Below are 14240 nucleotides of genomic sequence, written 5' to 3'. Positions count from 1 at the left end.
TCCACCAAGGATATGCAGGTCTTTGGACTCCTCCATCGTCAGACCACAGCGAAACGACGGTTGGAGGAAGAATGCCTCATCTTCCGGCTAGGAACACTCCAACCACAAGGGATGAACTCGGATTTCACCAGTTTCCTCATTTCCCCTCCCCCCAGCCTGTCTCAGTCAAATCCATCAAATTCAGCACCGCCTTCCTAATCTGCAATCTTCTTCCCGACCTCTCCGCCCCCACCCCAGTCTGACCTATCACCCTCACCTTGACCTCTTTCCACCTATCACATTTCCGACGCCCCTCCCCCAAACCCTCCTCCCTATCTTTTATCTTAGCCTGCTGGACCAACTTTCCTCATTCCTGAAGAAGGGCTAATGCCCGAAACGTCGATTCTCCTGTTCCCTAGATGCTGCCTGACCTGCTGCGTTTTTCCAGCAACACATTTCCATCCCTTAGTGATAATAGTCAAGCACTACAGTGCAAAGGGCAGTTCCTGACCTGCAGCATTTGACGAGGTGTGCATTAGAAGGTTCTAGCAGTAATGAGCACTTCTGTCACTGCTGCTGCAATGATTGGATGACAAGGACAATGTAGAACCTGAATGCATAATTAATGAAGTGAACAGCAGACAATTGCATGACAAAAGTTGCCAATTGTGGCAGAAAGTCCTCTGTGAAACACCATTGGCAAAAAATGGGAACATTCAACCCCAAATAATTTGGGGGTTTTTTTGCAATTTGGTTGCTGCGATAGTCAGTCATTGAACATATTCAGAAGACCCTGGAACCCCGGAGGCTGAGGGTGACCCTTATAGAGGTTTATAAAATTATGAGGGGCATGGATAGGATAAATAGACAAAGTCTTATCCCTGGGGTGGGGGGGGTCCAGAACTAGAGGGCATTGGTTTAGGGTGAGAGGAGAAAGATATAAAAGGACGCAGAGGTTGGTATGTGTATGGAATGAGCTGCCAGAGAAAGTGGTGGAGGCTGGTACAATTGCAACATTTAAAAGGCATCTGGATGGGTATATGAATAGGAAGATAGGGTTGGGATATCTGGTCGGCATGGACGGGTTGGACCGAAGGGTCTGTTCCCATGCTGTACATCCCTATGACTCTATGACAAAAAAATGTTACGTATTTATAAGACAACATATAAGACCTTATAATAAACAGCGAAAATAAAGATTCAGTCTTTTTCTCCAGTAATATCCTTTCCAGATACTAAGTATCACTCCTCATTTCTTATCAAACTGACAAGACCACAAGCATTTTGTTTCTCTGAATTTCTGCATATTCACTTGATATCTGTTTCTCTCCAAGATATGGACTCACTGACTCTTCTCACTGAACTTTAATCAGAGTTTGTGGACTTTCCATCTCTGAGTAGTAAAGCTCAATTGAACAAACACTTCACCAATTACACAGAACACTACAGCCCAGGAGCAGGCCTTTTGGTCCACCATTCTCACCAGACAGACAGTCAATCAAGTTAAGTTACATAATTTCTTGCAAGTGCTGTTTTGACCAGCTTCACAGAACTGAAAACTAAAACCTAATTTATCTGTACTTCAAAACCCAAAGTCCTAAATAAAAAGAGAATATTATAGTTCCTCATCATACTTTCAGGGAAGAGTATTGCCTGGAAAGCAACAAGAATTAAAGGAAAATATTGCAGAGATCTGATTTTTAAAAAAATTACATTCTTTAAATGAACTCTAAAAGAGAAGGACAAAAATTGAATTAATTTTTTCCTTCGGTTCAACTTCTAATCTGTGCACAGACTGCACTAAGATTAGAGCAGGGAGCAGCAGACGTTAGATGGAGAATTAATTAAATTTTCAATTCAGGAGGACAGCAGAAAGGAGCAGCTTTGTTACATTGCATTAGACTGAAGAGAAAGATAACAGTATGAAAGCCAGTGGAGATTCATAGAGGCAGGCTATTGAAAACTCAGAGTCATATTTACAGACTAACCATTGGTATACCATAAAGCGGTTATCTTCCTCTTTCCATTGTAGAGGAGACCATGTTATGAGCAGCAAGTACAGAATATTGATTGAAAGAATTTTCATGTAAATTGCTTTGTTACCTGACCATGGGCAATGAAGAAAGGATTTTAAAGGGGTCCAAGTCCATGGTGAAGAAGAGATAGTTAGGGCCAGGAATTTGCAAACTGTTAAAACGACTGAGGGCATTGAAAGAATTTTGGACGTACGTGGATAGAGACTGGGAGAAAATATTGAGACAAGAAATGAGTTAATTGCGATAGTAGTGAATGAAACAATAGGTATCCCAAGACAGTTGTTTGTGAATTTTGGGAGAGTTACAGACGATGTCACTATGGGGCTTTGATGAGAACTGTTTTGGAACTGGGACAGAGATGGAAAGCTGATTCAAAAAATTCAGATGTGGAGTTCTAGGAAATATTTCGAAGGTGATGTTGGGGGGGAAGGGAGAGTGAAAATGGGTCAATAGATGGCAAGAATAGTGTTGTCAAACCTTTTTTTAAAAGACAAAGACAATGACAGCAAATTGAAGGAAGGAGAGACAGTATTTGACCTGTTAATAATGTGAGCAGTATATCTGCCAGGAATGTAATTTACTAGAAATAGGGTCAAGGGGTTTGTGGTGAGTCTCATGGACACAATGAGCTCAGAGATGGCATAAGGGTGGATGGGGGTAAAGAAGAGTGGTTTGAGAAGATAGTTTGCAATAGAAGGAAAAACTGGGGTTATCTTTGCATTTCAGGGGGTTCATGGATTAGGCAAAATTTTTGGCAGATGAAGAAGACTTCATAGTTATGTGGTAGTTAATAGATAAACAAGTTGTCCACTATTTCTATTTAAGTGTGAATCCTTTGGACATAGGAGATTGGAGATGAGGGCCATTTCAGAATGAGATAGAATAATAGCTTTATCAGGGACCAGGGTGGCATGGTAGAAATGAGTGTACAGTTCAAATACTCTGTAGCTGGAGAAATACCCAAATTAACAAAAGTAAAAGAGTGGGATGATGGGATTTTGGAAGCACTTCTAAGTGAAGTGAGTTAAATTGGGATTTGGAGGACAGAGTTTAGGAAGAGAAAATATCAATTGGAGTTCAGGAACAAGAGTGTGGTGCTGGAAAAGCACAGTAGGTCAGGCCGCATCCAAGGAGCAGGCGAATCAATGTTTTGGACATAAGCCCTCCCTCAGGACTTCAGGAAGCCTCATACTGGGCTGAAGTTGATAGAACATAGAACATAGAACAATACAGCGCAGTACAGGCCCTTCGGCCCTCGATGTTGCGCCGATCCAAGCCCACCTAACCTACACTAGCCCACTATCCTCCATATGCCTATCCAATGCCCGCTTAAATGCCCATAATGAGGGAGAGTCCACCCTGCTACTGGCAGGGCATTCCATGAACTCACGACTTGCTGAGTAAAGAACCTACCCCTAACATCTGTCCTATACCTACCCCCCTTAATTTAAAGCTATGCCCCCTTGTAATAGCTGACTCCATACGTGGAAAAAGATTCTCACTGTTGACCCTATCTAAACCCCTAATCATCTTATACACCTCTATCAAGTCACCCCTAAACCTTCTTTTCTCCAATGAAAACAACCCCAAGTGCCTCAGCCTTTCCTCATACGACCTTTCTACCATACCAGACAACATCCTGGTAAACCTCCTCTGCACCCGTTCCAGTGCCTCCACATCCTTCTTATAGTATGGCGACCAAAACTGCACACAATACTCCAGATGTGGCCGCACCAGAGTCTTATACAACTGCAACATGACCTCAGTACTCCGGAACTCAATTCCTCTACCAATAAAAGCCAGTACGCCATATGCCTTCTTCACCGCACTATTTACCTGGGTGGCAACTTTCAAAGATTTGTGTACATGGACACCAAGATCCCTCTGCTCATCCACACTACCAGGTATCCGACCGTTAGCCCAGTACCCCATCTTTTTATTACACTTACCAAAGTGAATCACCTCACACTTAGCTGATGTATGTTGTATGAAGTTAACATGGAACATCAATAAGTTGTTGCCCAAATAGGAGACAGGCTAAGTGAACTGCAGATATTGTTTGATGGTAGAGCACAGGAGGATGCATTGCTCAAGGTATTTCTGTGTGCATGAAATCAGCTGCTGGGCAGTTAGGTGGTAGTAAATTTGAAAATCACCATAAAACACCAAAACCGCAGAAGAATGTACTGTGGTACATTTGAGTCAATCTCTAACCAAAAGCAGAATGTACCAAGAGCCAAAAATAATAAAATGTATCCACTATTCAGAAATTGAAACATTGGAAGAACAAAACTTGGGTATAAAGTGCACAAGGTGGCAGAATAATGGTCAAGGATAAAGATGCAGATAAAGGTGTTGAGGTGGTCCAAAGAAGTTTAAAAATAATTTATTTTCCAATGGATGGTCACACAATTATTAGAACCTGTTTATCAATTTGAAATCGTGTTGGTAGCTGTCTACGTTGAGTAACTGAGTATATTTGGAAATTAATTGTCTAGTTCTGGACTGACTTGAATTAATAGACTGAAATGATTACTTTGCCTTTTAACATTTAACTTAGATGTCCATTAAACCTAACCAGATTTGATTTTGTTTTAACCAATTGTTAATATTTAAAGATCCTGTTGTTTTGTTATTTAACGTGCCTCTTATAATCAAAAAGCTTTAGTATGATATCTTTAAATACGCATTACTTGCAAGCAAAGTTCAAATTTTCCAACTTGAATATTTCTGAAGAAGTAAAATTAAAATAACTAACTGTGAAGGTCAGATCAAAGTTAAAAATCACACAACACTAGGTTATAGTCATGTAAGCTACTTGACAAAGGAGCAACACTCCAAAGGCTTGTACTTTGAAATAAGTCTTTTGATATATAGCCTGGTGTTGTGTGATTTTTTCACCCCAGTACAACATCAGCACTTCTACACAATGTCAGAACAAACATAGCATGAAAATCAACATGGATCTTTAAAAAAAAATTAATGGCTGACTCACAAGGTCTCATCTGATTTTCTATTGCATCTCTTCTGTTATGATGCTAAAGTCCTCCTCTCTAAGAATTCTGTCAACGTCTGTTACAAAACAGAATAACCATACCATCATTCAATTCACAAATGTTACATATAACTGCATAAATAATCATGCTGTTATTGTGAACAATGACATTTGCAAGATGTACAAAGTTAAAAATCACACAACCAGCTTATAGTCCAACAGGTTTATTTGGAAGCACTAGCTTTTGGAGATGCAAGATGGTTATGTTTAAAGATATCTCTCCAAGCTAAAGGTACAACAAAGTGTTCAGGATGGAGAGATGATGGTCATACTAAACTATTATCCAGACATAGGCTCATATGATCTGGTTGTCATAGAAAAAGAAAGCCAAACTGAAACCCAATAACACAGAAAAGGATCAAGTTCCTTTTGGGCACACACACACTGAGACAAAAAGAGCAGGAAAAGATTGTTGATGAGAGCTTGTTTTCTGTTTTGAATACATGAATACAGATCAGATTGCACTTTCAGCGATTCAAGGAACAAGGAGTTGCTGAGCTATATTTTGCTGGTAAAATCTGGATCTGAAGTACTCAGGCCAAGTAAAATGATTTTCAAAGCACACTAAAAAATTCAACCAGTGTTTGCAGGGAGAAGTGAGCCTGATGGAAAGATGGGAGTAACTTGAGACATAATCTTTTTAGTTACACATTTGTGAGTTCAGCAGTGCATAACACAATACCTGGTCATTTACAAAAGTTATTTCATGCAAATAATTTACAAAAGTTATTTCATGCAAAGCTACCTTTTTTTAATAGTAGTGATAGTGGCAGGTGTAGATGATAGTATAAATTTGCAAACTGATATCGATAGACTAAGTGAACAGATAAAACTGTAGCAGATTAATTTTGATGTAAGCAAATAAGGTATTCATTTTGGACTGACCAAGCATAGATCAGGGTACTTCCTAGATGGTATGCAGTTAAAAGAATGGCATGGATCTTTAAAATGGCGCTAGCAAGTGCAGAAAATAACCAGGAAAGCTAATGGAATGCTGAAGTTATGCTATAGTTATACAAAACATTGGTTAGACCCCACTTGTAGTATTATGAGCAGATGGCCTTGGGGGGAGTACAACATAGCTTTATAAAAATGATACCTGGACTTCAGGGGTTAAGTTGTGAGGACAGGTTATATCTGTTTCTCTTGAATTCAGAAGGTTAAGGGGTTGATCTGATCAAAGTCTTCAAGATGTTAAAAGGAAACGGCAGGGTAAATAAAAATAAACAATTTTTCTTGGGAATTCTAGACTAAGGGTCATAGCTTGAGAATTAGGGTCAGATGATTCAGGAGAGCTGTTAGAAAGCACTGCTACACATAAAGGGTTAAACAGATTTATAACTCTCTTCCACAAAAGGCAGTGGATGCTGGAGCAGTTGTTAATTTTAAACTGCAATAGATAAATTTTTGTTGAGCAAAGGTATTAAGAGATGTAGGCCAAAAGCAAATATATGGAGTTAGACCATCGATCAGCCATGATCTTGTTGAATGGTGGATAGGTTCCATGGGCTGAACTGCCTACTCCTGGTTCTTTGTACTTACAAATAACAGAGAGGTGCAAAAATTATATCGTAGTTACAATAGAAGACATTAATTACCTGAAAAAAAGATGTGACTAGTAGTGATGTAAAATGCAGAGAAGGGCAAGAATTTCTAAAGCATGTTCAAGATAATATTTTACAGCAATATTTTACACCCAATTGACAAGACAGACATTACGAGGCCTGGTTCTTGAGAATGAAATGGACCAAGTATAAAAAATCTCGAGAGAAATATTTAGTAGACATTGATAATCATATCATTAGCTGGGAGGAAAATCGGTCTTCAAACTGGGTAAGGATGAACCTGAGCAAAATAAATTGGAATTACAGACTGGCAGGCAAGACTGTAACTGAACAGTGCAGCTTTAAAGAAAAGATCATTTGGGAATTGTCAAGATACATTTCTACTACGGAGAAGGTAGAACAAACCAATCCAGAGCTCCCTGGGTGACGACAAAGAGGTGGAGATTAGGGTGGAAACTATAACAGTTAGTACAGCTGAGAGTCAAGAAGGGTCAGAGGTGAATAGACAAATGTAATCAGAAAAGCAAAGAAAAAAATATAAGATGAAACTGGCAAAGGGAACTTAAATCTTTCATAGACACACGAATGGGGTGTTAAAAGGAGGATTGGAGCTGATTTGGTATCAAAATGGGGGGATTTTCAAGTGGATAAAGGACATGGTTGAGATATTAATGAATACTTTGCATCTGCCTTTACAAAGAAGAAGATACTGAGCTGACCATGGAAAACAAAGTTTCATTTCAAGGATTTTAAAACTAAATTAAAAAAATGAAAGATCTGGGATGTTGGAAATCAGAAACAAGAACAGTAATTGCTGGAACTCAGCAGATCTGACAGTATCTATGGAGAAAAGCAGAGTTAACGTTTTGGGTCCAATGATCCTCCTTCAGAATTATTCTCTAGAATTCAGAAGGTTTAGGGGTGTGTTCTGAAGAAGGGTTGCTGAATTTGCTGTTTTTGTTGCTTTTACATTGTTTATTACAGTAAAGGCCTTAAAAATGTAACCTTGTATAATCGTTCCAGTCCCTAGAAATTGAATAACTGTAAAAATTATTGGTCTCTTTGTGGAATTGTAATATAACTTCTATTTAGGAAATAGTGTCCAGGTGGTGGAAACAGTGAGGAACACTGAGATTGGAAGGGAAAGGGATGATTAAATAGCTACAATGTTTTGTTATTTGGAAATTAGATCATTTATATTCTCTTACAAGTTTCCAGTAAATTGCTGATCATGGCAGACTTCAGAGGTCAGCACAGCTACGGAGTTATTAGAGGAAAATTAGAGGCAATGCTGGAGGCCACATTTAAATTTTTCTGTCATTTGGTGAGTCAGTGAGTAAATGTCAGAAAGATGAGGTTTCAGACAACAGTAAACTTCATTTTTAGAAAAGGATCTAGTCAATAAATCACTAATGTAAATGAGTAATTACACACGCATGCATGCGGACATATGCATACACATGTACACGTACTCTCTCTTACCCAAATCCTCCTTCACACATTGTCCTTCACATATTCTCTGCCTTACCCTCTTTCTTCCTGTCTCCTCCCCACTCTCACTTTGTTTCCTCCCTCCCTGTCTGCCTTTTAACCCCTCTCACTCCCACAGTCTCTTTCAGCCTCCCTTACACTTTCTCACACCCAACCAATGATGGGACAATGGCTCAGTGGTTAGCACTGCTTCGCAGCGCCAGGGACCAGGCAACTGTCTGTGTAGAGTTTGCACATTCTCCCCATGTCTGTGTGGGTTTCCTCCTGGTGCTCTGGTTTCCTCTCTCAGTCCAAACATGAGCGGATTAAGTGGATTGGCCGTGGTAAATTGCCCCGTAGCATTCAGGGATGTGCAGTGTAGGTGGGTTAATCATGAGATATGCGGGCTAACAGGAATAGGGTAAGGGGGTGGGTCTAGGTGGAATGCTGTTTGGAGAGTCGGTGTAGACTTGATGGGCTGAATCGCCAGCTTCCACACCATTAGAATTCTATAATTCATTCTATGAATCACCCTCTCTCTTCCTCTCTTTCTTTCTTTCTGTCTCTCTCTGTCTGTCTGTCTCTCACTCTCTTACACACACACACACTCACTCCCTTAGTCTCTCACATTCATCTGCGCGGTCCCTCACAGTCTCAACCTTACCATTCCTCGCACACTGTCTCTCCCACCCTTCACTCACATTCTTTCCTTTCTGCACCCACAAGATCTCTGACTTTTTCCTACACACTCAATCTCGCCCTCCTTCATACTTTTTCCTTTCCTCATTTCTTCCTTACCTTACACTCTTTCTCCTTATCTCCCTGCCCCACTCTGTCTCTTTACTCCTTCCTTCAAACTTTCTCTCTTTCCATCCCTCAAACTCTCTCACCTGCTCCCACTTCTTGCACTCAATCTCCCCTTCCCCGCTTGTGCTCTCTCTCCTCCTGCACTAGCCCTTCCTCATTCAGACCCACCTTCCCAGTCTCACTCCCTCATACACGTTCTTTCTGCTCTATTAGATACTGTCCCAATCTCTCTTTCTCCCTCCCTCAAACACTCTCTCTCACTCTTTCTCTCTCTTTCCCTTTACACAATCTCTCCCTTCCATGCATGCGCTCTCCATCTCCACGTGCCCTTCTAGTCACTATCTCCCACCTGTCTCCTTCTCTCCCTCTCTCCCTCCCTCCCTGTTGTGCTCTCTCTCTCACTGTGCCCATTGCCTCAAGTACTCTCTTTTTGGCTTCCTCCCCTGCCTTCTGTCTATCTTGTTCTCTCTCTCTCCCCCTCCCTCTTTCTGTTGTGTTATCTCATTTGTTCCCTTCCTTTCCCTCCTTTTCCCTACCTCCCATTCCTCTCCCTCCTCTTTGCCCTTCTCTCCTTGCTTGCCCACTTTCCCTCTCTCTAACACCCAATCCATCTCCACGTGCCCTTCTAGTCACTATCTCCCACCTGTCTCTCCTCTCCCATCTCTCTCTTACCCCTCCTACTTGACCTCTCCCAATCACTCTCACTCTAACTCATTTGTTCCCTTCTCCCTTTCCTTCCGTGCATTGCCTTCTCGCTTGTGTGCTCTCACTCACTCTCACTTTCCACTTTCCCCACCCTTGCTTTCTCTGTCTCTCTCATTCACCTTTTCTTTACCTCCCTCACATTCTCTTCCCTCCTTCCCTCTTTCCCTCACTCTTACTCTCTCCCTCACTCAATCTTTCTCTGTCTCTCGCTCTCTCTCCCTTCTCTTTCCATCTCTCATTCTTTCTCCTTCCCAACCTCTTCCTTATCCTCATCCTCTCTCTCTCTCTTCCCCCCCCCCTCCCAATTTCTCTTTCTCCCCCCTTTCTCCATCTCACTTATTCTCTTTTTCCACCTGACCTTCTTGGCCTCTCTCACTTTTTCTGTTGCTCATTCACTTTTTCTCTCCCCTCACTCCTTCATTCTCTTGCCCCTCCTTCTTTCATGCTCTTTCTCTCCCTCCCTCCTCGCTCTCTCTCTCCCCTCCCCATCATTCTTTACACAGCATCTAGTTGCACATGTGCAGTCTCACAACCCTGCAAGTTCAGAAGGTTGCTCCGCCATCTTCACTGGGTTCCTTCAGGATACTCAATGCCTGGACAGGAAAGTCAGGGCCTTGCCTTTTGACCAACTTGCTTGCTGACTGGTAACCTTGTTCCCTGTACTTACCAGCAACTTGGAGCCCCTTTTCACACATGGATCTGGCAAATAGAACATAGAACTGTAGAGCATAGGAACAGACCCTTCCGCCCAGAATATTGAGCCGAATATGACACTAAAATAAACTAATCACTTCTTCCTGCCCTTGGTCCTATCCCTCCATTCGTTGCATATTCAAATGCTTATCTAAAAGTCCTTTAAACGCCCTTATGGTATCTGCCTCTACCATTACCCCTGACTGCGCATTTAAAGCTCTTACCACTCACTGTGTAAAAACCTTGCCCATCTCATCTCCTTTGAACTTACCCCCTCTCACCTTAAATACATGCCCCCTAGTTTTCAATTCTGGGAAAACGATTCTGACCATCTCATAATTTATAGACTTCAATCAAGTGTCCCCTTAGTCTCCGCCTCTCCTGAAAAAACAACCTAAGTTTTTCTGGCCTCTCCTTCTAGTTCTAATCCATGCAGCATCCTGGTAAACCTTTCCTGCACTATCTGCAAAGTCACAACCTCCTTCCTGTAATGTGGCGACCAGAATTGAATGCAGTACTCTAACCAAAGTCTTATACAGCTGCAACATGACATCCTGATTCTTGTGCTCAGTTCCCTGACCAGTAAAGGCAAGCATGCGAGATGCCACCTTTACCACTCTGTTTACTTGTGTGGCCACTTTCAGGGAACTATGGATTTGAACCCCAAGATCCCATCTGTTCTTCAGGATTCCTAATGAAGGGCTTTTGCCTGAAACGTCGATTTCCCTATTTCCTCGGATGCTGCCTGACCTATTGTGCTTTTCCAGCACCACACTCTTGACTGTTATCTCCCATTGTAGCCTTTGACAACCTTCCTCACGATACACACCTCGAACGATCTTCGTATCATCTGCTTACTTACTAACCCACCCACCTACATTTTCATTTAAGTCATTTATATTTATCACAAACAGCAGAGGCCCCAGTACGAATTCCTGCGGAACATCACTCATCATGGACCTCCAGCCTGAAAAACAACCTTCCACCACTACTCTTTGCCTTCTACAAACAAGCCAATTCTGAATCCACGCAGCCAAGTCATCGTGGATCCCATGTATTTTCATGTTGCAGTTGTATAAGACTCTGGTGCGGCCGCATCTGGAGTATTGTGTGCAGTTTTGGTCGCCATACTATAGGAAGGATGCGGAGGCACTGGAACGGGTGCAGAGGAGGTTTACCAGGATGTTGTCTGGTATGGTAGAAATATCGTATGAGGAAAGGCTGAGGCACTTGAGGTTGTTTTCATTGGAGAAAAGAAGGTTTAGGGGTGACTTGATAGAGGTGTACAAGATGATTAGGGGTTTAGATAGGGTCGACAGTGAGAATCTTTTTCCACGTATGGAGTCAGCTATTACAAGGGGGCATAGCTTTAATTAAGGGGGGGTAGGTATAGGACAGATGTTAGGGGTAGGTTCTTTACTCAGCGAGTCGTGAGTTCATGGAATGCCCTGCCAGTAGCAGTGGAGGACTCTCCCTCATTATGGGCATTTAAGCGGGCATTGGATAGGCATATGGAGGATAGTGGGCTAGTGTAGGTCAGGTGGGCTTGGATCGGCGCAACATCGAGGGCCGAAGGCCCTGTACTGCGCTGTATTCTTCTATGTTCTATGTTCTATGTATCTTAATCTTCTAGATGAGACTACCATGAGGGACCTCGTCAAAAGCCTTACTAAAGTACGTGTGGATAACATCCACTGCTCCACCCTCATACATCACCTTTGTAACTGCCTCGAAAAATTCAGTCCAGTTAACAAGACATAAACTGTCTGCACAAAATCATACTGACTTTCCCAAATTAGGACATGCTTTTCCAAATGCATGTAAATCTTATCCCGAAGAATTCTCTCCAGTAGCTTCCCAACCAATGATGTGAGGCTGGAAATGTGTTGCTGGAAAAGCGCAGCAGGTCAGGCAGCATCCAGGGAACAGGAGAATCGACGTTTCGGGCATAAGCCCTTCTTCAGGAACTTTCTCCTCAATGATGTGAGGCTCACTGGTCTATAGTTTCCTGGATTATCCCTATTTCCCTTCTTGAATAGAGGAACAACATTGTGTACTTGCCAATAAAAACAGAAATTGCTGGAAAAGCTCAGTAGGTCTAGCAGCATGTGCGAAGAGAAACCAAAATTAACTTTTCATGTCCTGAGGAAGGGTCACTGGACTCAAAACATTAACTCTGATTTCTCTTCACAGATGCTGCCAGACTTGTTGAGCTTTAATAGCAATTTCTGTTTTTGTTTCTGATTTACAGTATCAGTGCTTTCAGTTTTTTTTAGCTACTTGCCAGTCCTCTGGGACCTCTCCAGTGGTTAATGAGGATTCAAAGACCTTGGACAAGACTGCAGCGATCTCCTCTCTTGTTTCTCTCAATAACCTCATGTAGATACCATCAGGCCCTGGAGACTTATCCACCTTTAGGCTCTTCAAGAGATCTAATACCACCTATTTCTTGATCTCAAAATGTCCAACCATATTAGCATGCTCCACACAAATCTCAGTATCCTATCTATCCTTCTTCTGGGTGAATACCGGAGCAGTGTACTCATTTAGGATCTCACCCACACCCTCTGCCTCTTGGCACAAATTCCCTCTTTTAATCTTTAATGTATGCATGAGATGCCTTGGGATTCTCTTTAACCTTACTTGCTAAGGTCATTTCATGGCCCCTTCTGGCTCTCCTAATTCCCTGCTTAAGTTCTTTCCTGTTTTTTGTTATATTCCTCAGGGGCCCTGTCTGATGTTAGCTTTCTGAACCTAACATATCCTCCTTTTTTTTCCCCTTATGACTAAATTCATAATCTCCCTCATTATCTAAGCGCCCATTACCTTGCCATCCTTGTCCTTCCTCCATATTGGAACATGCCAGTCCTGAACTCTCATCAACAGGTCTTTAACCAATTCCCACATGTCAAATTTGGATTTGCCTGATAACAGCTGCTCCCAATTAATACTCCACAGCTCCTGTCTAATACTGACATAATTTGCCCTGCCCCAATTTAGTGTCTTTCCAAAAGGTCTTGACATATCCTTATTCATAGCTATCTTGAAGCTTAAGGAGTTATGATCACTGTTTTCAAAATGTTCTACGACTGAAAGGTCAGTTATTTGGCGAGGCTCATTAGCCAGTGCAAGGTTCAGTATAGCCTATCCTCTAGTTGGACTATTCACTTACTGCTTCAAGAAACCATCTTGGATGCACTTAATAAGTGCTCCCCCATCTAAGCCTCTTGCTCTAAGGGAGTTCCAGTCAATATTGTAGCAGTTAAAGTCACTTTATTGCATCTTTCCATAATCTGTCTACATATTTATTCCTCGATGCCTTGATGGCTGTTGGGGTGACTGCACTCACTGTCACTATCAGTGTTATTGCACCCATCTTATTTTGGAGCTCTACCCATATTGCCTCAGGGAATGAGCCCTCCAGTATGACCTCTCTGAGTGCAGATGTGACATTCTCCCTGCTTAGGAATGCAACTCCTCCATCTCTTTTAACTTTCTCTCTATCTCTTCTAAAACATGAAACCCTAGAATGTTGAGCAACCAGTCCTGTACCTCTCTCAGCCAAGTCTCTGCAATGGCCACACTATCTTAGTCCCATATACTGTTCCAGGCTCTAAACTCATCTGCCTTACCTTTAATACTCCTTGCATTGAAATTAGCACACTTCAGCCCATTAGTACCGCTGTGTTCATTTACCTGTCTCTGCCTATCCTTTCTTTCTGATTTATTGTACATTCCCCTCAATCCCTCCACATGCTGACCTGCTGCTGTGGTTCCCAGTTCTCTGCCACTCTAGCTTAAACACTCCTGCGTAGCATTAGCAAGGACATTAGTTCCCTTCCAGTTTAAGTGCAACCTGTCCCTCTTGTACAGGTCACCCCTGCCCCAGAAGATGTCCCAATGATCCAAGAACCTGAAACCCTGCCCCTT

The 14240-nt window shown here is 42.1% G+C and overlaps 1 protein-coding gene across 3 annotated transcripts in view; it reads left to right on the top strand.

Annotated features, from left to right (window-relative positions):
- idua (alpha-L-iduronidase) overlaps positions 1 to 14240 on the top strand; it is a 268795-nt gene that overhangs the window by 164962 nt on the left and 89593 nt on the right. The gene's annotated exons all lie outside the window — the stretch shown is intronic.

Source organism: Chiloscyllium plagiosum, unplaced genomic scaffold (assembly GCF_037043375.1).
Source record: "Chiloscyllium plagiosum isolate Xiang-an unplaced genomic scaffold, Cpla_swu_hap1 HiC_scaffold_36, whole genome shotgun sequence".
NCBI lineage: Eukaryota > Metazoa > Chordata > Chondrichthyes > Orectolobiformes > Hemiscylliidae > Chiloscyllium > Chiloscyllium plagiosum.
Note: the sequence above shows the minus strand (reverse complement) of the source record. Positions and strands in the feature narration are given on the sequence as shown.